This window comes from Onychomys torridus, chromosome 23 (assembly GCF_903995425.1).
Source record: "Onychomys torridus chromosome 23, mOncTor1.1, whole genome shotgun sequence".
Taxonomy (NCBI): domain Eukaryota; kingdom Metazoa; phylum Chordata; class Mammalia; order Rodentia; family Cricetidae; genus Onychomys; species Onychomys torridus.
Genome location: NC_050465.1, coordinates 18,461,448 through 18,487,257, shown reverse-complemented (window position 1 = coordinate 18,487,257; position 25,810 = coordinate 18,461,448).

Below are 25,810 nucleotides of genomic sequence, written 5' to 3'. Positions count from 1 at the left end.
CCTAGAGTTTTTATGAATTTTTTTGGGTCTTATTAGTTGATAATATAAAATATTGGTGAAATTATTAAGGCCACTCCACGTAGTTAAAAGGGAGGTTTATTTTGTGGGGTAACTTACAAGTGAAGGGGTAGGTTGCAGGGTCTGGAAAAGGTATAGCGCAGTCCGGTGGTGTTCTCTGGAGAACTCTGCTCAGTCTACCTCCAGCATCCAGGGTCCCAGAACCAAGAGAGAGCCCTCCTCTCGATCCTCCGTCTTCCGCTCCCTCCTTTGCCCCGCTTCATTACCGAAGCCTCAATGGGGGTTGGAACTTCCAGGCCAATGCTGGGATGGCTATCCACTACAATAAAATGTATAGATAAAAGATTTTAAACAAGCTAGCAACAAGTTATGATTCTTGGTATTGTCTTTAGAACACACCCCAAGGGAAGGACCCATAGCCATTCTAACAGTGTGCACATTGTTAGGAAAGACTCATCCAGCTGTGCTGAAGGATGATACAAAGGATTTTGAAAGGCCAGGGGGCTATTTTGTAGTTGGAGAAAAGATTTGCTTATATATTATATGAAAATTGAGTTCTGGAGGTAAAATGATGAGATCAACCTTGCATTCTGAGGGGAAAGGGTGTTTATCTGAGAGGGAAACTCTCAACAGGTAGCAAGTAGACACGGGTTGTTTAGATTACAAAGACAGTTCCAGGTAGAAAAGCACTTTAAAGAGTATCTAACTTGGGAGAGAAATAGACTTCTATTGAAGAAGTCTAAAGAACAGTAAAACAAGGGCAAAGAGCAGATGCAAACTGAAATTGGGGAAATATTCTTGGAGCTAATTACAGTCAGAAAGTAGAACCATTTCCCTAAAGAGGTAATTATCATGAACTCAGTTGTGACATTCAAATGAAAATGGGAGTTTTCTGAGATGTAGGGCTTATTTTTCTGGATCCAGGAAGTTCTACGGCAGCCTCGGAATTCATTACCATCTCCCATCCTTTATTCTTGGCCTCCTGTGAAGTTTTCCATTTATCTGAGATTGGGTCTGCAGAGAGCTTTACAATTGGGTGCCTCATTGGTGTTCTGTATTTTACTGGATGCATTCACTGGAATGTCTGACTTAAAACTGCACCCAAGACTAGGCCAGCAGTAGTTATGTAATATGGTTTTTCATCTTGAGTTCAATACAAGAAAGGCTGAAATTCCTATTTAAATTTTATTTCTTTCCCAAAGTTTCACTTACCCCAGGCTGTGGCCTCAACTCACCAACTGTGGATGACATGAACTTCCGATCCTGTTTTCACCACCAACACATGGGTACTACAGGCATGTGCCACCATACTTGGCTTATATGTGCAGGAACTCAAACCCAGAAAACACACTACCAATGGAGCTACATCCTCAGCTCCTGAAATTTCCAAAGAACATTATAGATTAGTGAAAATTCAGACTTTCTCAAACTATTAGGCAGTTAACATTCTGCAAAAATTCAGTCCATTTATATATTATAAGATTCCTGTATCCAGTAGTCATTTTTCAACAAATGATTAATTCTTCTTTTTCTCCCTAAATTCCAATAAGACAGTAGTAAATGAATAAATAGCACATATTACATCAGTGATGGAAATGTTTTGAGAAATTTCTAGAGAATCAAGAAGGAGGAAAGCCTACCGACAGTTTAAAGAACTGAACACAAGACAACTGATACTGTGGGTGTGAGAAGAGTTTGCTGATATTTCTGGAACAATCTTTGGGGAGGCGGGTGCTATGTGAAGGTAGATGTGTAAAGGGGACCGGAGAGGAAAAGGCTTAGACTAGGTATCCCTGAATGGCTTCTCTGGGTAGTGTTCTCTCTTCCCTTCTCTTCTGGGAATGTTATTCTCTTGCATAAAAGGGCAGAGGGCTCTTCTATTAAGATCTAGTATCTGCCTAGGAGCACTGGAGTGGTTAGGGTAGGTGTCTGCAGCCATTAGCATTTTGATGTTTGGAGGCCACCTCTGCTTGAGAGAGACCTCCTCCGTTTTGTCCTCTCTCCACAGATGCAGATCTCCTGTTGAGCAGTGTGATGATGCTGGACAACCATTGAGAATAAAAGCAGGACACCTGCTTGGAACACTCAGATCACTACAGCAAGGTCAACTTATGAAGGAAGCCCCTGGAACGGGAGGGTGAGAAAAGATACTAAAGAGATAGAATGAAATCTCATGAAAACAAAATGGTAGAAAAGAGAATGGGCTCAAGACAGTAAACAGCAGAGGGGAAAAGACGGGGCTTGGGAGACACTGGGAGAAAGCAAATGCTTCTCCTTGGCAGGGTTCAAATGAACAAACACAGTGTGGTCATACTTGGGTGAAAATCACAAAATGAGAACTCATACAGCATCGCAGAATCAGCTTCCCAGCAGCCTAGAGGACACAACATGGAGACCCAGAAGAGCAGTGTGCTGTTCCACAGACACAGTCTACAGGATGCTATTGAGTATTCCGATCCAGGGGGAGCAGAAGGGAAATAAGCCTCATCAAATAAGCAAGCATTTGAAAAGAGGACTAGGAAGAGGATATTAAATATTCAAATGTTTAGTTCTCCCAACAGGAGAACTAAAATCCTAACTTCCAAAATGTACAAGACACAGGAACTGATTTAGAAAAAAACTGTGATGTAAGCCTCCTCTTTCGAGGCAGGAAGTGGCTTAATTGAGCAAATAAGAAAAGAGTGCTTGAGCATGTTGACTGCATGCAGACAGTCACCCCAAACCAGAGATGCTTAGCTGGCCGCTTCCGTGGGACTCAGAAGCTGCTGCTCTTCCTTGGGAGCCCTCCTGCGCCCTTCTTCTGTGGCTATGTACATGTGTTAGCTTGATTTAAAAAAAAAAAAAAAAAAAAGTTAAAACTAAAATTATTTTTCTCAAAGCAAGAGAGGAAATACAAGATTTGAATAATCATCTCCTCATTTAGGTAATTAATCTGGGTGAAAAGAAAACGATATGGCAGCATGGCAATTGAGCCTGTCCCTAAACACCAAGAGAACTGTCAGTTAAAGTTTCCATTGCTGTGATAAAACACTATGTCCAAAAGAGCGACTCAGGAAGGAAAGAGTTAACTTCACCTCACCAATGACATCCTGTCACTGAGAGAAGTCAGGGCAGTAACTCAAGCAGGGTAGCAACCTATACACAGGCACTGTATTAGCTAGTTCAAATTGACATAAGCTAGAGGCATCAGAAAGAAGGGAGCCTACACTGAGAGAATGCCTCCTGTAAGGCATTTTCTTAATTAAGGATTAATGGGGGAGGGCCCAGCCCATAGTGGGTGGTACCATCCCTGGGCCGCTGGTCCTGGGTCCTATAAGAATGCGGGCTGAGCAAGCCATGATGAGCAAGCCAGTAAGCAGCGCCCCTCTATGGCCTTTGCATCAGCTCCTGCCTCCAGACTCCTGTGCTGTTTGAGTTCCTGCCCTCATTGCTTTTGATGATGAACTGTTCTATGGAACTGTGAGCTAAATAAACCCTTTCCTCCCAAGCAATAGTACCCTAACTAAGAATGAAACTTAGGCAGAGGCCATGGAGAAATACTGCTTACTGGCTTGCTCTTCATGGCTTGCTCAGCCTGCTTTCTCACAGCACACAGGATCACCAACCCAAGGGTGACACTGTTAACAGTGATAGGGGCTCCCCCACATCAATCATCCATCAAGAAAATGTACTACAACAGGCTTACCTACAGGCCAATCTGGTGGGGGCAGTTTCTCAAATGCGGTTCCCTTGTCTAAAAGGACTCTAGTGTATGTCAAGTTGACATAAAACCAGCCAGCACAAGGACCAAACACAACCTTAGAACTTGAGGAAGTATTAAAAATAAACTGTTCATCACCATCCCAGCACAACTTCCGTGGTTAGAGAGAAACAATCTCTGTCTTAGAACAAGGCCAGTGCCATTGCTGGCCAAATAACATTGGGGAAGGAAGGCAGCAGCCATCACAGATGGAAGAATTATTAAGGAACCAAATACGTAGTGTTCCCTACCTCGGGACATCACAGGCAGAGAAGGAGAAAGTCCTTGCACTGGAAAGAAGAGTAGAAAGCGATGGGAAGGGCTGCCATGTTAGACTGCATGCTCCAGAAGCCACCTCAGGTAAGCTGATGTCAAAACAGAGACAAGAGGAAGAGGGAACAGGCCATGCAAACAACTGGAGGAAGGAAGTTCCAGACATGGAATCGGCAGGTAAAAATGCTCACCTATGCCCAGTGTGAGATATTTCCTTCAGTGTCTCGAAGGTGTTTCTAATTCAGTATTTTCTAAACCAGACTGTTTATGTTTCCCTCAGGCCATCTTTCTAGTATTCTTTACCTTAGCTCACGGCACAAGCATGCAGCCACTGGCCCAGGTCAGGAGGCCAGAGGTCCCCCTTGATCAGATCCTCTTCTCTGTAGAGCTAAGCAGCATGCTCATCACTTGCATGGACTCCTGTAGCCCCTACTCCACTGTCTTCAGCATCTATTCACACCGAACTCTCTACCCTGTAACATTTAACATGTAAACCAAAGCATGCCCATTGATTATTAAATTACAGCCATTCAGTAACTCTCCAGTGTTCTTAGTATGAAGATCAAAATAACCAGCTTGGGCTAAGATGTCTTGCCTGATCTGTCCTGCAAACCTCTCTTCTCTGTAGACCTGTCACCTTCTGAACACTCCATCTTTGCTCTCATCATTCCATTTACAATGGCTTTCTTTAAGGCTGAAGACACCAATCTTAGCCCTTACATTTCACTGACCCTCATTTCAAATTCTACTTCTATGGTAAAAGCTAGCCATTTGGGCAAAGAAACTGCCCTGCCTCAATTGCTGACCATACACTGTCCAAACCGGATCAGCATGATGCCAAAAAGGCCACTGCCAAACTTTGCCAAGATAAGGTAGGACTGTCCTTCAAAATTCCCTGCTTCTCCAAAATCTCTGTCAGATACCCTAGGTCTGTGGGTCGAAGTTGGATGCCCCAGTGTTATAGAGGAACCTAGAGTGACCATCCAGGCAGTCAGATGTCCCTATCATTAGATAACATTTTACCCTTCTGGGGTCTTAGACTGAGTTGAAGACTAGGTAGTCATAATTAAAGTTATCCTTTGTTATGATAAAAGATAAATTAGGTATAATCACAAAGATAAGATAAATGTTTAGAGTATTTTCTCTAAATTTCACAAATACAAATGAACTGGAAATTGTAACTATAATTCTTACTTAATAACTGTTTTGTTTTATGTAATCTTACTATGTTAAAGTTGAAATAATCCTTTTTAATTAGACAAAAAGGGCAAAATGTAGAGTATTCCTTTACACTGTGTGAATACATGTCTCTGTGATTGGTTTAATAAACAAGCTGACTGGCCATTAGCTGGACAGGATGAGGTTAGAAGTAGAGCCAGACTGAGAACGCTGGGAGGAAGAAGGGCAGAGTCAGGAGTCAGGAGAAGACGCAGAGAGAAGCAAGGTGAGCATGCCATACTGAGAAAAGGTACCAAGCCATTGTGGCAAAGCATATATAAAATAAGGGTTAATGGAAAAATGTAAGCGTTGGCTAGGAACAAGCCTGAGCTATTGGCTGAGCATTTACAATTAATATTAAGCCTCTGTGTGGCTACTTGGGAGTGACCTGTAGGACAGAAACTTCCACCTACACACTTCATCAGGGAGAATCTCCTGATTTAGCCTGACCTCAGTGTCCTGATGGCTTTGTTTGCTTGGTTTTTGTCAAGGTAGGGTCATCTGAGAAGAGGGAACCTCAAAAAAGAAAATGTTTCTGTGCTAATCTTGGTTGTCAACTTGACCACATCTAGAATCAACTAAAACCCAAGCCCTGCTAATAAATTCTCTTTAAATATAAAGTGATATAATATAGTATATATTCATTCTATCATTTCTAAGAACCCTGACTATTACAGCCTCCATAAGATTGGCCTGTAGGTAAGTCTGTTGGTACATTTTCTTGACTGATAATTAATGTAGATGGGTCCAATACAATGTGTGTGTGTGGGGACCTAGGATGTATAAGAAAACCAACAGAGCAAGCCAGGAGGAGTGAGCCACTAAGCAGTATTTCTCCAAGGCTCTGCTTCAGGTTCCTTCCTTGAGTTCTTACCTTGACTTCCTCAGTGATGAGTATGACCTCAGAGTTGTAAGGTGAAATAAACCCTGCCCTCCCCAAGTTGCCTTTGGTCATAGTGTTTATCTTAGTAATAGAAACCCTACAACACCCAGGGAGAACATCCTGATTTTGCCTGCCTTGGTTATCATTTCTTGTGCTGCTCCTTTCTTGCCAAGTCTTTTTTATTCTCTGAGAAAAGGACAGTACCTACTGTGCTGTATTGCCAGCACTTACAAGCACCACCTAGCATGTAATCTGTCTCCAGTCAAATAGACTATCACCCCAAGTCCTCGTCCCTACATTAGTATCCCTAATAGCCTTCCTCCAGGGCCTCTAGTTTTCTTTTTAACCCAAGGGACATGGTATGACAAGTAGCACCAGACTTCTCCACTGCTAGATAAAGAACGGTCACCATTTGTTAGAGTCAAGGTGCAGAGGAATGAGTTTGCTTCTGCTATGTTCAACCCAGGCTCCTCTTATCACAAAGAGAACATTCAGTGTGGGTGAGCAAGTCCCAGACGCAGATGCCCAATATCCCCAGCTCACAATCCAAGGAAGAAAACAGATAAAATAACGACTTCCAAACTCAGGGCAGCTCGTATCTCTTGTAGAATAGAGGTAATGGATATCAGAGACCTCTCCTATAGCTTCAGTCTCTTAATTAAATACCGGCTGTTCTTACTATATTTTATTTGGTGTGGGGTGAGCTACACAGGTACCATGGCATGCTTATAGAGGTCAAAGGGTAACTTGTAGGAGTTTTTCTCTTCCTCCACCATGTGGATATTGGAGATTTAACTTGGGTCACCAGGCTTGTCAACAAGAACCTTTACCCATTAGCCATCTCACCATAGCCAGAAGCCTCTTGGGTGACTGCAACAATAGTACATATTTATTTGGGATATCAGATAAATGCTGAGTCAAGCATTTGAAAGGTGTTGCCTGTTTAATCCTAGCATCAGTTATGGGCTACAAACTATTATTTTACCCATTCTTACAAATGAGGAGACACACTTAGAGAAAGCTCGGTTACTTGGCTCTACCTCACTGCTAAGTAAGGAAGTCTCCAGGGAAAACTGCTTTGCCTTATTGTGTTGGCAACATGGCCTTGGGGTGATGAATGAAGTGGGAATGACTATGATGTGTCAATGCCAGACCTGGAACTAGTCAGTCTGGACCCCACCTGGTAAGTTTTCAAGAAACTTCTACAAACTGACTGGCCTCAAACTAACCATGTATCTGAGGATGACTTTGAACTCTTGATCTGCCTGCCTCCACCTTCCCAGAGCTGCAACTATGCAATGGCTCACCATGCCCAGATTATATGGTGCAGGTCTCATGGTTGCTACAAAATGACTCTAACTGAACAACATCCCTAGCCCCAACTTTTTAAAAAAGATATGTGTTGCCAGATATTGGTTTAGCTTATATTCTTCTCATGAAAATATTATTTCTTTATTCTCATTTATTGAAGAAACTTTCTCTTCTCCAATATGTGTTCTTATTGTCCTTGGTGAAAATCATGTGGCTGTAGATATATAGATTTCTTATCAGCTTCTCTATTATGTCTCATGGGCTCTGCCTATTTTAAAGCTAGTGCCATGGTGTATGGTTAACAGAGTTTTGAAGTAGGCTTGAAGTAAGGTACTAGAATGTCTCCAGGTTTGTTCCCTTTTCCTCAGAACTGTTTGGCTCTGCAGGTTCTTCTGTGGTTCCATACAATTCTTTCAATGTCCAAGAAGGGGTTGGGGATATAGCTCAGTGGTTCATCGATTCCCTAGCAAGTGCAAGGCCCTGGGTTCAGTCCTCAGCTCTGAAAAAAAAAAGACAAAATAACAATGTTCAAGAATAATGTCATTGTTGTTTTGGTAGGAATTATACTTAATGTATAGATCCCTCTGGGCAGTGGCAATATGAGTTTCTCCAATTCACACATCTATTTATTATAACATTTATGTTTCTTTAATTTATTTCATCAGTGTGTTAGAGTTTGTGATGCAGAGATGTTTTACTTTCTGGATTAAATTTTACCCAGAAAAAAAGTTTTAAGACTGACTGATTCTTGCCACATGGGCTTTTGGTAACCACTGCTGAAATGAAAACAATTCATCTTTATAGACAACGGGGCAAAAAGCCAAAACCACTGTGCAAAGACCAACATGCATTTCCAAGGCTTTGGACCTGGTAGGTCACCTTAAAAACTGTCTCTGTCATTTACTGACTTAGTGACAATGGAAATGTGTCTAAGTCACACATTGAATAAAATAGGTCACATCCATGACTTATTTCATAGAGCACACTGCATGGGCTAAATGGAATATCATGGTTACATAATACACCTAACACATTCCCTGCCCAGATATATTCTGTAAATGGAACCCCTGTGGGTCACAGTGGTGGTGACATTACTTCCAAATATCTTTGATTATTCACTCCTCAGTAAAAAAAAAGCTGATGGTATATGTAGTTTAAATTCTATCCATATGCCACAATGTCTTAAATATGATACAAACCGAAGTATATAAGGAGTAAAACAACATAAGTATAAATAAAACTTTTTCTACTGTCTTCCCACGTCCTATGAATTGTCTTATGCAACTCCTTGTAAGCATGCCCCTTACTACCAAGACTTTTGATGCCAAAGCTCCAAGTGAAGGGCATTTCCCAAAAGGTCTAGGTTTCAGCCTAAGCTCATCATTCTCCAAATCACCTGCCACCAGCCCCATGAAAGCTGTGCCTTTCACAGATGCAAACTAACCCTACTAACTAGCTAGTTAACTAGCTAACCCTATAGACGAGTATGAAGAACTTTCTTTCTGCCTCCCTCCTGGGCCACAGTCACTATGTATCTGAGGGCCACGCTCATGTCCCATCTCCTCCAGGAGGCCTCTGACGCACGAGCCCCCAAGTTAGTACTGAGTATCATCAGCCTCACAGTGCCATCAGCTGTCTATTTAGTACCCAGGTCTATGCACTTGCCTCTCCATCAAGGCTGCAAGGTAAAGACAAGCCCACATCAACTGACTGGTGACTCTCTGGTGCCCAGATTACCTTGATCCCCATTACTTGGAAATGTGAGATCTTCAAAATATGCCCATCAAAATCAATTTAAGAAATGTTTCTTTTTCGATTTTTTGTTTAGCAAACAAAGTAATGAATTTCATGATGACATTTTCATAAACATGTATCATACTTTTTGCTCATTTTCAGCCCCCATTACCCTCCATCATGCTTCCCCTCTAGCCATCCTCTTCTCCCTTCAAATTGTCCCCTTCTGCATTCATGTCCCACACATGTACACATACAGGCATGTATAGATTTACATACAGATTCCGTATTTATGAAAACGTATTTGATATTTTATCTTTCTTATTCCCATTACTCTCTTATTCATATTTTTAAAAAAATATCCTGCTGCTTCTGGGCATGGTGGCACAGGCCTTTAATCCCAGCACTTGGGAGGCAAAGCCAGTTGGATTGTTAGGGTCGACGTACAAAACAGAGAGCTTCACTCCAATATCGGGTCACAAATGAAGCTTTACTTTAACACGAGCTCGTGGGGCACCAGCGCGAGGACAAGCTGGTGACCCCGAGTTTGAGGCTCACAGGCCTTTTATGAGGCAGTTCTACCAGGGCAGGGGAGTGGAGTCACCCCGAGTGCAGACACCTGGACGCCAGATGTCTCTGCAGTCTTTCTCAGAGTCTGGGTAGGTAAACGAATTCCAAGCTTATCTAGCAAGGGGTTATTTGGCAAGCATTCTTCCCAAGTGATTTATCTTGCAAACATAACCCCAGGGGTCATCCTGCAAGCATCCTGTTAGCTTAGCCTGATGGGCTAACTTTTCTGATATGGGGCGTGGGGGCAGAGTGCAGTATTTTCCCACTGAATCTGCAATTAGCAGAGCTGGAGGGGGGGGCTTGTTTCCCTTACAATGGCCCTTTCAGGATCTCTGTGAGTTTGAGGCCAGCCTGGGCTACAGAGTGAATTCCAGGACAGCCAGGTCTTTTACACAAAAAACCCTGTCTCAAAACCCAAACAAACTATGCTGACTTTGTTGTCTAAATGGTTGTTCTACCACAGTTTTAACCATAAAAACAGAAGCCCTTGACACAGATTATGCAAATAAATTTCTTAAAATCAAACAATTATAGCAATAAAAAGAGCATCTTTATTTAGAAATAGAGACTAGGATATAGTGGGATTAATTAAATGCACTTTTTTTTTTTTTAAATTCTGGGGCTGGAGGAGATGGCTCGGCCATTAAAAGCCCTTGCTTTTCTTGCAGAGGACTCTAGTTTGCTACCTACTACCCACCCTGGGTGGTCATAGCCACCTGTAACTTCAGTTCTGGGGGATCTGATGACCTTTATGAATACACATGGTACACATACTCTCAGGCACACACTCCTACAGAGAGAGTAAAAACTACAATAAATATTTAAAAATGAGTTTCCAAAAACGTTAAGGCAATTCTTAATTCACTAGAATAAAAATAGTTGTAAAGGGCAAGGAGAGAATTTTGACATTCCTTTCAAATGACATTGATCCTTTAGGTCAAGAAAACCTTTGTCCTTCTTATCTTTGCTCTAAATTTGCTTACAGCTCTAGGTGTTCTTTGGAGTTGTACAAAAGCGCTAAGCTTTTAAAGTCTTCCAGCACCTCCCAAAAGAAACCACAACTCATTCTTGTTATGTAGTGAGGCTTGAGAATTGAACATAAACAGTGCTAGGCTGGTGGGTGACCTGATTATAGGATGAAGACTAGGCAATAGAGAAGTTAATCACCCTCCCCATCTCCAGAAAGAGCCCTGTAAGCAACCAGTCCAGACTACACGTAGTTCATTACTTGGTAGCCTTTTCCAAGGCAGGCAGTCCAGAAGCTGACAAAGCAGCCTGAAGTCACTCACTCAAAGGTCACTTCCTCTGGCCTTTTCAACTGGAAATACAATAGTGACCCTAAGGCATCAGTTTTTGAAAGGCTTTAATTTGTGCTTCAAAAACTAAGCACAGACCTGTGATATTTGCGTTTTATGGTTAGTGGTAACAACTCATTGCTATGGTTAGCAGAGTGGCTTTGATGGAGAAGTGGAAGCCAAGTGGTGAAGAAATAAATTATATGGCTCTGTGTACAAAATCCGTAAGAAAATTCACACTCAACTCTCTTCAGAAAGGAAAGAGGTAGTGTTTGGAATTGGGTTTCTTTTGCTTCTAAGCATCCCTGGGAATGGATGGGAAGACTAGGGGTGCTGCCATGGAGAGGGTCACCAAGCAGACAGGAGGGATGCCCTAGACAAGTGAGGAGCCCACTGGGAACAACTGGTGAGACCTGAGTCACCCTCGCTGGGAAGAAAGGCAAAGGCCGTAGACACAGTTCCCCAAAGCTGTGCAGGAAATCCAAGCAAATCTTGAATGGGGAGGCGAAAGCCCCACGACTCAGAATGAAGTATCTTCTATGTCTGACTTTACTGAGAGTATCAGCACTGTTAGCCATTTAGTCCTATCCAGACAGCGTTGACTTGGATTTGGCTCATTCAGAGAAAATGAGTTCCCAACTGAATAAGGCTGATTATTACCTATAAAATACCTTTGCTAACCATGCCTGTGGTGTTATCTCTTTATGAATGAATCTGTGCTTTCATAATAGCTGCTTAAATGTGTCTATGACAACAGTGGATTTTCCCAACCATTCAAAACTGAATATAGATTAGATGGGCATGGTGGTGCTTACATGTATTGTGTTCCCTAATAAACTTGCCTGAGGATCAGAGGACAGAGCCAGCCACTAGATATAGCCACTGACATAGAGGTCAGGCAGTGGTGGCACACACCTTTAATCCCAGTACTGGGAAGTATACACACCTTTAGTCCCAGGAAGTGATGTCTGGGCAGAGAAAGGTATATAAGGTATGAGGAAACAGGAACTCACTCTCTCTTTAGACTGAGGATTTCATAGAGGTAAGAACTAGTGGCTTCCCAGCAATATCACTCTTGGGCATATATCCAAGGAATGCTCAATCATACCACAAGGGCACGTCCTCAACTATGTTCATAGCAACATTATTTATAATACCCAGAACCTGGAAACAACCTAGGTGCCCCTCAACTGAAGAATGGATAAAGAAAATATGACACATATACACAATGGAGTACTACTCAGCAGTAAAAAACAATGATATCATGAATTTTGCAGGCAAATGGATGGAACTAGAAAATATCATCCTGAGTGAGGTAACCCAGGCTTAGAAGGACAAACACGGTATATACTCACTCATAAGTGGATACTAGTTTTAAAGCAAAGGATAACCAGACTACAACCCACAGCTCCAGAGAAGCTGGCTAACAAGGAGGACCCTAAGAGGGACACATGGATTGCCCTGGGAAGGTGAAATAGATGAGCTCTCCATGAATAAACTGGGGGTGGGAGGGCAATCGAGAGTAAGGGATGGGGGGGTGCCAACATAAGGGAAAGGGATGGTCGAGCTGGAACAGGGACGGAGTGAGAGAGCAATGAAGGAGATACCATGATAAAGACAGACATCATGGGGATAGGGAGAGACCAGGTGCTAGGGAAGTTCCCAGGAATCCACAAGGATGACCCCACCTTAGACTACTAGCAATAGTGGAGAGGGTGCCTGAACTGGTCTACTCCAGTAATCAGATTGGCAAATACCCTAACTGTCATAACAGAGCCTTCATCCAGTAACTGATGAAAGCAGATGCAGAGATCCATAGCCAAGCACCAAGCCAAGCTCTGGGAGTCGAGTCAAAGAGAGAGAAGAGGGATTCTATGAGCATCAAGCTCATGATGGGGAAACACACAGAGACAAACAAACCAAGCTAGTGAGAACTCATGAACTATGGACCAACAGCTGTGGAGCCTCCATGGGACTGGACTAGGCCCTCTGCATAAGTGAGACAGTTGTGCAGCTTGATCTGCTTAAGGGCCCCCCTGGCAGTAGGATCAGGATCCATCTCTGGTGCATGAGCTGGCTTTTTGGAGCGCACTACGTGTGGTGGGACACTTTGCACAGCCTTGGTGCAGGGGGAGGGGCTTGGACCTGCCACAACTGAGTATGTCAGGCTCTACTGACTCCTCACTGAGAGGCCTTGCCTTGGAGGAGATAGGAATGGGGATAGGTTTGGCGGGGAAGACCGGGGGGTGGGAGGGGGAAGGGGGGAAGACTGGAGGTTGGGAGGAGGGAGGGGAGGGGTATCTGTGGTTGATATGTAAAACAAATAGACATTTTCTTAATGAAAAAAATGAACTAGTGACTGGCTGTTCTGCTTCTCTGATCTTTCAGCTTTCACCCTGATATCTGGCGCTCCATTTTTGTTTTTTATTGAAAGACCATCTAAGATTCGAACAACACCCTGTGTAGGCTGAGGCAGTATGATGGAGAGGACCAGTTCAGCTTGGACTGCATGGTGAAAGGGTGGAGTTATCATACTGACTATTCATTCATAATTGGCTCATGCTACTTGTGGAGAGAAGTTACTCAGCCCAAGATGTTTTGAAACCCATCCACCGGCTTGTTATTCAATCTGCCCAGTAACACTTCTAGTTTGTCTTGACTATGTCAATGCACCTCAGAAGTGAGTGGTTGACAATGGCTTGACTTTGTGTCCTGATCATGAACTGAAAGGGAAAAATCAGTAGCCATCTTGAGAGATGCTTCCCCTTCCCCTCCTCCAAAGGTATTTGCTGGCCAGCAGTTTTAGAAGTAACCAGAAGTTGAACTTATGAGTCTGGGACAATAAAACTATGTATCCTGGACTTGGCAAAACAAGATATGGGGAATAATGGGCTTATGACCAGAAATGGAACTTACTAAAACAATAAATCTGAATGTGTCTCCTGGGTTCAGCAAAAGCAGGACATAGGGAGTAAAAAACGTATGTTTCTGTAGATATCCTGAATCCTGTTAGCCATCAGTAACCTCATGCATATGGTTCAGCCAGTAACTTCAAAGAACTACCTCACCCCTACCCGCCTTGTCCAATCCCAAACTGCATGAAAACCTTTCCTATATAAACCCCTTCAAGTGAGTACTCGGGGCATCCTCCTCAATCCACTGTGTCAAATGTTCAATGCGCACCAAGCCCAAGCTTACTATCAATAAACCCCTTTGTGTTTTGCATCGGATATTGGCTCTGTGCTGGTCCTGCTTGGGAGTCTTGCAACACGGGCACAACAGAGCTAACCATTGGTCATTGGTTTTTCAATCAGACTCTGCGTATCTCACACTGCAGCTATGTAGCTTTGCCTTGGGGCAATCACCACTGAAATCCCCAACTTAGAGGTTCCGCATTCCAGGCTGTTTCCGAATCATGTCAAGTTGCCCTGCTAAGAACTCCATGAAGACAATGAGCTACCGAATTTGGAGCTGATTAAAGGGATGAGGCATCAGTTTTGCTTCCAGGAGAACTGATGCATCCACAACAATGACAAATTAATGAAACCTTAGGTTGGGTGGGAAATTGCCATAAAATGACAGTGGGTTTATACCTGTCATGAAAATCGATAAGAAAAGCAACAAGACAAATGAAGTACAAAGTTCAGGAGATAATCTTTCAAAGAGTAAATGTAGCTAGTAAAGAAACCTGGAGAAATGTTCAATTCTACCAGTGGTACAACAAATATGAAATTGAAAACGAAGACTTTATTTCATCCTTCAAACTAGCATGTAATTAAACTAATTGACAATACCCAAAATAATGGAGTATCGCTGGCACTCTGACCAAGGCTGCCAAATACTTTTTAATTGGCTCACCCCGTCAAAAAACCTTTTGTCAATAAGCACTAAGAACATTTGAAAACATGCATGCTTTAGGGGCTGCAGAGACAGCTCACTGGCTAATAGCACTTGCTGTTCTTACAGAGGACTGGAGTTCAGTTCCAGCACCCACACAGTGGCTTACAGACCCATGGGATTTGACACCCTCTTCTGGTCTCTGTGTGCCCATGCCGGAAGCCCTCTCCCCCTACACACACACATATGCCCCCTACACATGTACACACAAATACTAAAAATAAGTTCTTTAAAATAATTAATGCTTTTGGTTCAGTAGTTAGTGATGAAATAATTTCTAATGTATATAAAACATCATAGATAATTACCTTTGCTGGGGGAATGGTCTGTCCTGGGAAACTTCGGTTGTTTGCGGGTAGTTTTTATCTATTGTAAATTGTAAATTGATGTTTCCTGTTGTTCCAGGAAAACGTGACTGATGGGTGAGGACAACACTAAAGACTTTCACATTCCTTTCATGGGTGTGAACTAGGACAGTGCTAAAGCCCACCAAAAGATGCTTACTGGAGAATAACAGAAAATGAAGACAGGTGCCAAGCTTTGGCGCTGCCTTTGGATACACTGTGGGCTCACATGAGCCAATGCAGCTCTAAGTACCTGCATGATTTATCACAGAGTTATTCACATGAGATTTAAAAAAAAAAACAACTTCAATTGTCAAAAAGGGAAATATAAGCTGGGCTTGGTGGTACACACCTATAATCACTGAACTTTGGAAGTAGAGGCAGGAGCTCAAGGAATTTCGTCATTCTTGGTTATATAGCAGCTTAAACCATCCTGGGTTATGTGAGATCTTCTTTCAGAAAACAGACAAACAAAAAAACAAACAAACAAAAGACAGAAAATGTTAAGCAAGTGGCCAATTACATAACCACAAAGTGAATGAGTATTTAATATGCACAACTGAGAGCTTTATATAATTTCTGGTCAGCATGACAGTTTGTGATGTGTGAGAGATTCCTCCTCTACCTTAGATGTATTAAATTTTCCCTCAAGATTTAACTTATTATCCAACTTGAACTCCAGATAAAGAGTAGACATACAAGGGGACATATATATATACACACACATATTTAAAGTAATTGCTGAAAATTCCCCAACAGGCATCAAGAAACTTCTAGAAGTGACAGAAATTTTCTGTTTTGGTGATGTACTATAGTTTCATAGGTATACACATTCACCAAACTCATATAATTGTGAAGACTTAAATCATGCTTTATTGTACATAACTTACATGTTCATAAAATTGTTTTTAAGGGTAAAAATGTACAATTTAAAAACATTAACTCTGTAAGTCATGCACACTGCTAGTTTGCTTTCTGTTGCTATGTTAAAACACTGGCCAAAAGCAACTTGAGGAGGAAAGAGTTTATTTCAGTGTTCTCAGATGCAGGAAAATAAGGCTCAAACCAGTGGCCAAGGCATGCTCATAACATACTTCCTTATGAGCCAACCTGGAATCTGTCTGAAGGCCTAGCAACAGGTGCTGTCAGTGATCCTGATAGTGACCAGTCAATGAGGCACAACCATGCATTGTCACCAGATCGCTGTCAGAGGCCCTGATTGTGCCTAGCCAATGAGGGGTGACCACACAATGTCACCAGATCGGGATGCAGCTTGGGTGCTGGGAGGAGGGTATATAAGGTTTCCCCATTACTGAATAAAGGAGTCTACTATTTGACTTTTACCTGACTCTCAGTGTCTATGTCTTCTCACCCCCTCCCCAAGAGAGTTGTTAGGACCCAGCAACATTCAGTCTTCCTATTGCTGTGACCTTTTAATACAGTTCCTCATGCTGTGGGGACCCCCAACCATAAAATTACATTTGTTGCTACTTCATAACTGTAATTTTGCTACTGCTATGAATCATAATATAAAATTTTGATAGGCAGGATATCTGATATGAGACCAAGGGGTCATGACCTACAGGTTGAAAACCACTGATTTATTTCATCTTATATTTCTAAATAATAGTCCATCATCTAAGGAGGGCAAGGCAGGAAGTCAAGCAGGAATGTGAAGGTAAAAACTAGCAGAAACCTCAGAGGAAAGCAGCTCACTGGCTTGCACTTTGTGGTTTACCCAACTTGATTTTGTTTGTTTGTATGCTCTCTTGTTTTAAAAAAATTTTTTTAATTGAAGTAGGATTAAATCACTGTAAATTCAAAACAGAATTATTGACTTGTGTGGTAGGTCTAGAACAGGGCCTATCCATGCACAACCCCGTTTCCCTGAGAATGTCTATAGTACCTTGAGTTGTATATAAAATATACAAATCAAACATCAACTGACAACAGATCACAATAAAATTTATTTTTAAATCATTTTGGTATGCATGTATTTTTGTAGTTAATGAGATGAATATGCTGACTGTATTTTGATGTAAAGAATTAACTATTCACTGAAAAATTGGTATTACAAGATATAGCTGATCTGTAATTAGTTTTTCAGAGTTGATAAGTATTTGGATTTCATAATCCTCATTGTTGAGGACATAAATTTAAAGTAAAATTAGAAGAATTGTTGCTGAGGGTGTCTTTCTGTATGCTGTGAATGTGTTGCTCTGATTTGGTTGATAAATAAAACACTGATTGGCCAGTAGCCAGGCAGGAAGTATACTGTAGGCAGGATAAGAGAGAGGAGAATGCTGGGAAGAGGAAGGCTGAGTCAGGAGATGCTGCCAGCTGCTGCAACCATGAAAAACAAGATGTAAAGATACTGGTAAGCTATGTGCCACGTGGCAAGGTATAGATTTATAGAAATGGGTTAATTTAAGATATAAGATCTAGCTAGCAAAAAGCCTGAGCCATTAGGCCATCCAGTTTTAATTAATATAAGCCTCTGTGTGTTTATTTGGATCTGAGCATCTGCGGGCCCAGACAGGACTGGATAAAACTCCAGCTACAAATTGTGTTGTATTTTAATTTGTCAATTTTTGAGACATGCTTTCATGTAGCTAAGCTACTCTTGAACTTCTAATCCTTTTGCCTTTTCCTCTGGAGAGCTCAGATGACAGAGGTGTGATGCCAGGCCAGGCTGGGACTTCCTGAGGGATTTTTTGTTGTTGTTGTTCCTTTGTGACTATTCTGTTTTGGAAAGGAATCTAGTGTTCTAAAGCAATTTTTAAACTTAAACATTCTAATGAAATCTAATCCAAAGATTATTTGTTCCTTATGTGCTTAAGAATGATAGCAGGAAAATATTATAAGTCTTTGTTTTTTGTAATAAAATCATTGTATGCAGAAAATTTTGTGTGAACATTAAAAAAACAAAACAGTGTAACCCATAATAGATGATAATCCTGACTCTGACCTGAAGTGTTTTAGACTGTGTTTGTTGGGGTTTTGCTTGACAATATGCACAGTACACAGAATATGTATGTTCTGAGCCAAGGCCCTAGTAAAGTCATGTGATGACATATAAAGAATCATGGACACAAGAGGCTTGGGTGGATCATTATACATTTGAATTTAAATTAATTTTTGTCACTGAATGTTCAGAAACCTCACTGTTGTCATTTTCTGCGTGTGACCCCCATAGCCATTGCGAAGGGTCTTGATCTACACTTGAGGAGGCCATGACTAAGAAAACCCACTGGGGATAGCAAAGTAAGATAAAAGGACAGAAACATTAAGTGAGGTGTAACAGATATGGGGGCTAGAGAAAAGCAGACCCAGTCTGAAGTTCCTGAAATTCAGAATATAGAAAATGGGGGGATACCATCATAGTAAAACTGGGACCATCAGAGTCACAGTGAAGAGCCTAAAAGTTCTAGAGAAAAAAGGCAATTACAGCCTGTGTCAGCCACCTCTGAGGGGAATGATGAAACAAAATCACAAAGATGTTACTTGGAATGTTGTGGCCTCTACTGCTGCATATTGGAGCTCATTGCTACGAGGTATATACTTTTCTATTTACTGTCTTGCCAAATTCTCTAGATGTTTAGGTTTTCCAACTGACTGTCTTGTGTTTTCTATGCTCATTGTTAAGTCACCCAGAAGTAGTATTTTTACTTCTCTTTTCTCAATTTTTACTCATTAAATGCACCTGTTATTTCTAACTACACTAACAGTTTTCCACAGAAATTTCCATACTGAGTAATAGGAAACTTTGTCTTGACCATTTATGAGGCCACTTCTAGGATACAACCTTAAATTAACATGATCCCATCTTTAACCAGAAGTGAGTATTTACCATGATGCATATCTGTTTATTACTACTACATTTTTTTTTGTTTTTTTTATGAAGAATAGAGAGTGAGCCCTATGTTCATTTTTTAAGGAAGGCTTTTTGTGATATATATATGAAGAATTTTATGAGTTCTTCCCTTCTACCAGATTTTGGCTCCTGGGTCAATGTGTTCTCATTATATGAACAGAATGTGGAAGCTGTCCTTCTGTCCTTCTGCCCTGTGGTAGCTTACACAGGGCTGGAATTTCCTTACCTTCAGTGACTAAAGAAAAGCATCCAGTGAGAACAGTTGCATTGCATATTGGCTCCTTCTCACAATGCGCTCTTTTGGTTCTCTGTTAATTTCTTTAATTGTGTTTTTAGATATCTTCTTATGTCATTTTTTGATACATAATGTTTTCCTATGAAATACATTCTCAGCAAGATAGTTGTTTTTGTTGTTGGTGGTGGTTTGTTTTGGTTTTTGGGTTTTGGGTTTTTTTTGGTTTTGGGTTTTTGGTTTTTGTTTGGTTTTCAAGACAGGGTTTCTCTGTGTAGTCCTGGCTGTCCTGGAACTCACTCTGTAGGCCAGGCTGGCCTCAAACTCACTGAGATCCGCCAGTCTCTGCCTCCCAAGTGCTGAGATTAAAGGCGTGCGCCACCACTGCCTAGCTAAGATAGTTTTATATACACACTTACATATGAAACTTAGAAAAAATACAAATATAGAGTTTCTTCCTGAACTGTTTGAGAGTGACTGGACCTATTGCACTATTATGCCTGTCTATTCCTAAGTTTTCTTACAAACAGGGAAAGTCTTTTTATTCATGCTCTTATTTCTCTTTCTGAGCAGTTAGATTAATTCCTTTTAAAAATGTGACTTCGTTTTTTCATTTACATAGAAGTCTTCATAAGAGGAATATTAGTATGGTCTCTTGATTACAGTTTTCATTTTAAACACTTCAATTAATGCACAACAATGAGTTTCACCTTGTCTTTTTCATACATTGAAAACCCTCAATAATCCTTTGTGAGTCTCCCATCCTCCTTCCTCTGCTCTGACGGTTTCACCTCTACTTTCATGGCATCTCCTTCCCCTCCAAGACTCCACATGTGAGAGAAAAATCCTCTTATAATCAAAACACAAGCGCCAAATGCAGGAAATTCACATTGACATGTCACTACTTGTAATTTTCAAACCCATTTACATTTATAAATGGGGCTAATAATGTCCTTTAGAGCAAAAAGATCAAGTTCAGGATCATTTAGTTATCATATCCCTTTAGTCTCTCTCCATCAGGGTGGAAGACACACTCTTTCAGTGATGTTTATGCATTACACTTTAAAACATTTATGGTCCAACTATTTTGTAGAATGTTCCCTGGTTAATATTTGTCTAATGTGTCTTTATGATTCAATGCTGATTATTTTGGAAGAGAATATCACAGAAGCGGTAGAGGAATTTTTATTTTATGTAGTTAAATTTATCAGTATAAAAGAACATGTCTAGACTTCTGTGTCACAGGAGATAAGCTGTTCCCATGCTAAGATTAAGGAGGTATTTGCTCTTGGTCTTTACGTTGTTAGAACTTCGTATTTGGATTTCTGAAGACTCTGAAGTTTCCTCTTGTGTAGATGTGAGGTTCTTTACATTTTCCCTAATGGTTGCACAAGTGCATCTTTGGTTCAGCGACTTGAGATGACCCTCACCGCATGCTGAGCTTCTGAGCGAACTCAGTCTCTATCTGAGTTTTCTGGTCCACTCCAGTTCATCTGGGTGTTTTGGTGCCTTGTATCAGACTATTTTATTTAGACAGTGTGACTGTTTTAATGCCTACTAAGAGCTGTCTTCTGTCATGTTTTTCAGTTTTGGTGTTTTAGTTTATTTTTTTACTTGCAATTCTTTCTTTCTTTGTCTTTCTTTGTTTCTTTCTTTGTCTTTCTTTCTTTGTTTCTTTCTTTGTCTTTCTTTCTTTGTTTCTTTCTTTGTTTCTTTCTTTCTTTGTTTCTTTCTTTGTTTCTTTCTTTCTTTGTTTCTTTCTTTCTTTGTTTCTTTCTTTCTTTGTTTCTTTCTTTCTTTGTTTCTTTCTTTCTTTGTTTCTTTCTTTCTTTCTTTCTTTCTTTCTTTCTTTCTTTCTTTCTTTCTTTCTTTTCTTTTTCCAGACAGGGTTTCTCTGTGTAGCTTTGCACCTTTCCTGGAACTCACTTGGTATCCCAGGCTGGCCTCGAACTCACAGAGATCCACCTGCCTCTGCCTTCTGAGTGCTGGGATTAAATTTTTTTATATAAGCACTGTTACTAACTGATCTACCTCTAGATCAAAACTTGCTGGTGTCTGTATTGTGATTAAATGAACTTATGTAGGAAACATGCTGTGTACTTTCTAGTTTGAATATAGAATATCTCCTTTGTACTTGTTCAGGTCTGTTGTTGTGTTCTTTGGGGGTGTTTTAAATTTCATCTCATATGGCCTGTTAACTTTAATTTTAAATAACTCTTGCCCTTATAAACGGTCTTATTTCTATCATTACACAGAGGACTTTATGTTAAACTAGACACAATTGCCTTGCTTCTTACAGCAATTGCTTTTCTTGTGACAAATTAACTGTCAAGAAGGAACTTAAGGGAGGAAGGAAAACTCCCTCAGATGTGTGTGTCTCCTAGGTGGCTCTAGATCCTGTCAAGTTGACAATCTATCTTACTCATCATACTCCAATAGCTGTCCCTTTATTCTTTGCAATAATTTATTGACTTTATTAACTGCCTCTCTAAATGTTCATCCATTCAAATATTTTTCAGCAAGTTGGAACTTTGCTGAGTACCACCATGTATAGTCTTCATAGGTGGTATGCTGCCCCGTGATGGAGCACATCATTCTTACTGTAGTTATAACCCTATGCAGAGGCCCTGGCAGCACACATAGAGCATCATCTCTGATGGGCCTGCAGAAAGGACATGGAGAGACCCCCTAAGTGTTGCTATAGAATTGGATTTTGGCAATGTCTGACAAACATTAATCACTTTATTTTCTGAACAGCTTGCATATTATTATGCTTAACACAGTCATTACCATCTAGAATTATAAGTATTTGACTCCATGTTTACCTTCCTTCATCTGTGTTCCACCTTCAGGGGTAACATGTTGATTATTTAATGTATTCATAATGCTTGGCTTGTATTAGAATCTCAATGAATGTCCATTCAGTTAGAATGAATGAATCACATCCATTGCAGAGTCCATTTTACTCAGGGCATGGGAGTTGATGCTTCTTGTTATTTTGTTTTCTGTCCCCAACATTCAAGCATTTGAGAACATTTTCTCAGACTTACGACCTCTTTTTTTTCCTTAATGTATTTATTCATTTTACACCCCAACCACAGTCTCCCCTCCCTCCCTACTCCTGCCCTCTGCCTCCCTTCAATCCACCCCTCCTCAGCAATTGCTCAGAAAGGGCCTCTCATTGGCCTCAGCAAAGCATGACCCATCAAGCTGCTATAAGACCAAGAACTTCCCTCTGCATCCAGGCTAGGCAGGCAAGCCAGCATGGAGAATAGGTTCCCAAGAGACAATCAAAGCACTAGGGACAGCCCCCGCTTCCATTGCCACAAGTCCCACATACAGACAAGGCCACACAACTGTCATACACATGCAGAGTGCATAGGTCGGTCCCATGTAGACTCCCTGGCTTTTGGCCTGGACTCTGTGAGTTGGTTCCCATGAGCCAGGCCAGTGGTCTTTGTAGGCCTTCCTGTGATATTCCTGACTCCCCTGTTTCCCACATCCCTCCTCCCTCTCCCTGGCAGGACTCCAAATCTGCCTCCATCAGTCACTGGATGAAGGCTCTCCTACAACAACCCAGGCAGTCACCAATTCAATCACAGGGGATGGCCGGTCCAAGCTATGCATCCACTGCAGCCGGGAGTCTTAGCTGGGGCCATCCCTGCAGACTCCCAGAAATTTCCCATGCATCAGGCTTCTACCTGACTCTGTAAAGCCCCCCTTTCCAGTCATCTTTCTCAATACTCTTCCTTCCACCCCCCAACCTGATCCTCAAGTTCCTATGTCCACCCATGCCCAGTCCAACTAGGAGATCTCTTTTATTGCCCTTTACCAGGATATCCATGCCTCCCCCCACCTTAGGCCCTCTGTGTTACCCAGCCTCTCTGGGTTTGTGGATTGACATCCCTTACTTCATAGTTAATATCTACCTATGAGTGAATGCATACCATGTTTGTCTTTCTGGGTCTGGCTTACCTCACTCAGGATGATTTCTTTTTCTTTTTTCTTTTTTTTTTTTTTTTTTGTAGTTCCATCCATTTGCCTTGAAAAGTTCTTGAGATCTCCCAAACTCATAGATTGGTAGGATTAACATAGTAAAAATGGCTATCTTACCAAAAGCAATCTACAGATTCAAAGAAATCTCCATCACAATTCTTTACAGACCTTGAAAGAACAACACTCAACTTTATATGGGAAACACAAAGAACCCAGGATAGCTAAAATAATCCTGTACAATAAAATAACTTCCAGAGGTATCACCATACCTGATCTCAAGCTCTACTACAGAGCTATAGTAATAAAAACAGCATGGTATTGATATAAAAATAAACAGGTGATCAATGGAATCCAATCAAAGACTCAGAAATAAATCCACACATCTATGGACACTCGGTTTTTGACAAAGAAGCCAAAACTATACAATGGAGAAAAGAAAGCATCTTTAACAAATGGTGCTGTCATAACTGCATGTCAGCATGTAGAAGAATACAAATAGATCCATGTCTATTGCCATGCACAAAATTCAAGTCCAAGTGGATCAAAGACCTCAACAGAAATCCAGTTACACAGAACCTGATAGAAGAGAAATTGGGGAATAGCCTTGAATACATTGGCACAGGAGACAACTTCCTGAAAGGAATGCCAGTAGCATAGACACTAAGATGGACAATTAACAAATGGGACGTCATGAAACTGAAAAGCTTCTGTAAGGCAATAGGACAAAATGGCAGCCTACAGAATGGGAAAACATCTTCACCAATCCCACATCCAACAGAGGGCTGATCTGTTAAATTTAGAGAGGACTCAAGAAACTAGGCATCAAACAAAACAAAACAAAACAAAACAAAAAACAAAAACAAAAAACAAATAATTCAATTAAAAAGGGGGGTAATGACCTAAACAGAGAATTCTCAAATGGCAGAGAAACACTTAAAGAAATCATCAACATTCTGATCCATCAGGAAATGCAAATCAAAATGACTGAGATCCATCTTACACCTGTCAGAATGGCTAAGATAAAAAATACAAATGACAGCTTATGCTGGAGAAGATATATAGCAAGGGGAACACTCCTCCATTGCTGGTTAAAGTACAAACTTGTATAGCCCCTTTGGAAACTAATATGGTGGTTTCTCAGAAAATTGGGAATCAATCTCCCTCAAGACCCAGCAATACCACTCTTGGGCATATACCCAAAGGATGTTCAATCATACCACAAGGACACTTGCTCAACTATGTTCATGGCAGCTTTATTTGTAATAACCAGAACCTGGAAAAAAACCAGGATGCCCCTCAACGGTAGAATAGATAAAGAAAATGTGATACATCTATACAATGGAGTATTACTTAGCTGTTAAAAAACAACATCAGGCATCCATTGGATGGCAAATGGATGGAACTAGAAGAAAATCATCCTGAGTGAGGTAACCCAGACCCAGAAAGACAAACACGATAAGTACTCCCTCATAAGTGGATATTAACTCTAAAGTAAAGGATAACTATGCTATAATCCACATACCCAGAGAGGCTGGGTAACAAGGGTCCAAGGAAGGGGACCCATGAATCCCCCTGGGAAGGGGAAACAGAAGAGATCTAGTGGGACTAGGGATTGTGTGGGCATGGGAACTTGAGGATCAGGTTGGGGAGGGGGCAGAAGAGGGCAGATCTGAGAGAGATGAATGGAAAGGGGGCTTCACAGAATTGGGTAGAAGCCTGATGCAAGGGAACCTTCTGGGAGTCTGCAGGGATGGCCCCAGCTAAGACTCCTGGCAGCAGTGGATGCATAGCCCTAACTGGCCATGCCCTGTGATCGAATTGGCGGCTGCCTGGGTTGTCATTGGAGAGCCTTCATTCAGTGACTGGTGGAGGCAGATTGAGAGACCCATGACCAAACACTGAGCTGTGCTGGGGGAATCCTGAAGAAAGAGGAGGGATTATAGGAACCAGAGGGGTCAGGGACATGGGAGGAAAACCTACAGAAATGGCTAGCCTGGCTCATGGGAACTCACAGAGTCTGAACCAACAGTTAAAAAGCCTGCGTGGAAACGGCCTAGGCCCTCTGCAAATATGTGACAGTTGTGTAGCTTGGTCTATTTGTGGGACTCCCGGCAATGGGAGCAGGGCTGTCCCTGGTGCTTTGACTGGCTCTTGGGAACCTATTCCTCATGCTGGATTGACTTGTCTAGCCTGAATACAAGGGGAGGTGCTTGGTCTTATGGCAGCTTGATATGCCGTGATTTGCTGATGTCCATGGCGGGAGAGGGGGCCTGGCCCTTTCTGAGTGTATGTGGAGGAGGGGTGGATGGGGGGGGTCAGTGGAGAGGAAGTAGTGGGAGGGATTGGGAAGACAGGAGGGAGGGGAGTCTGTAATCAGGATGTAAAGTAAATAAATAATTTAAGTTTAAAAATTGTTATTAAAAAAA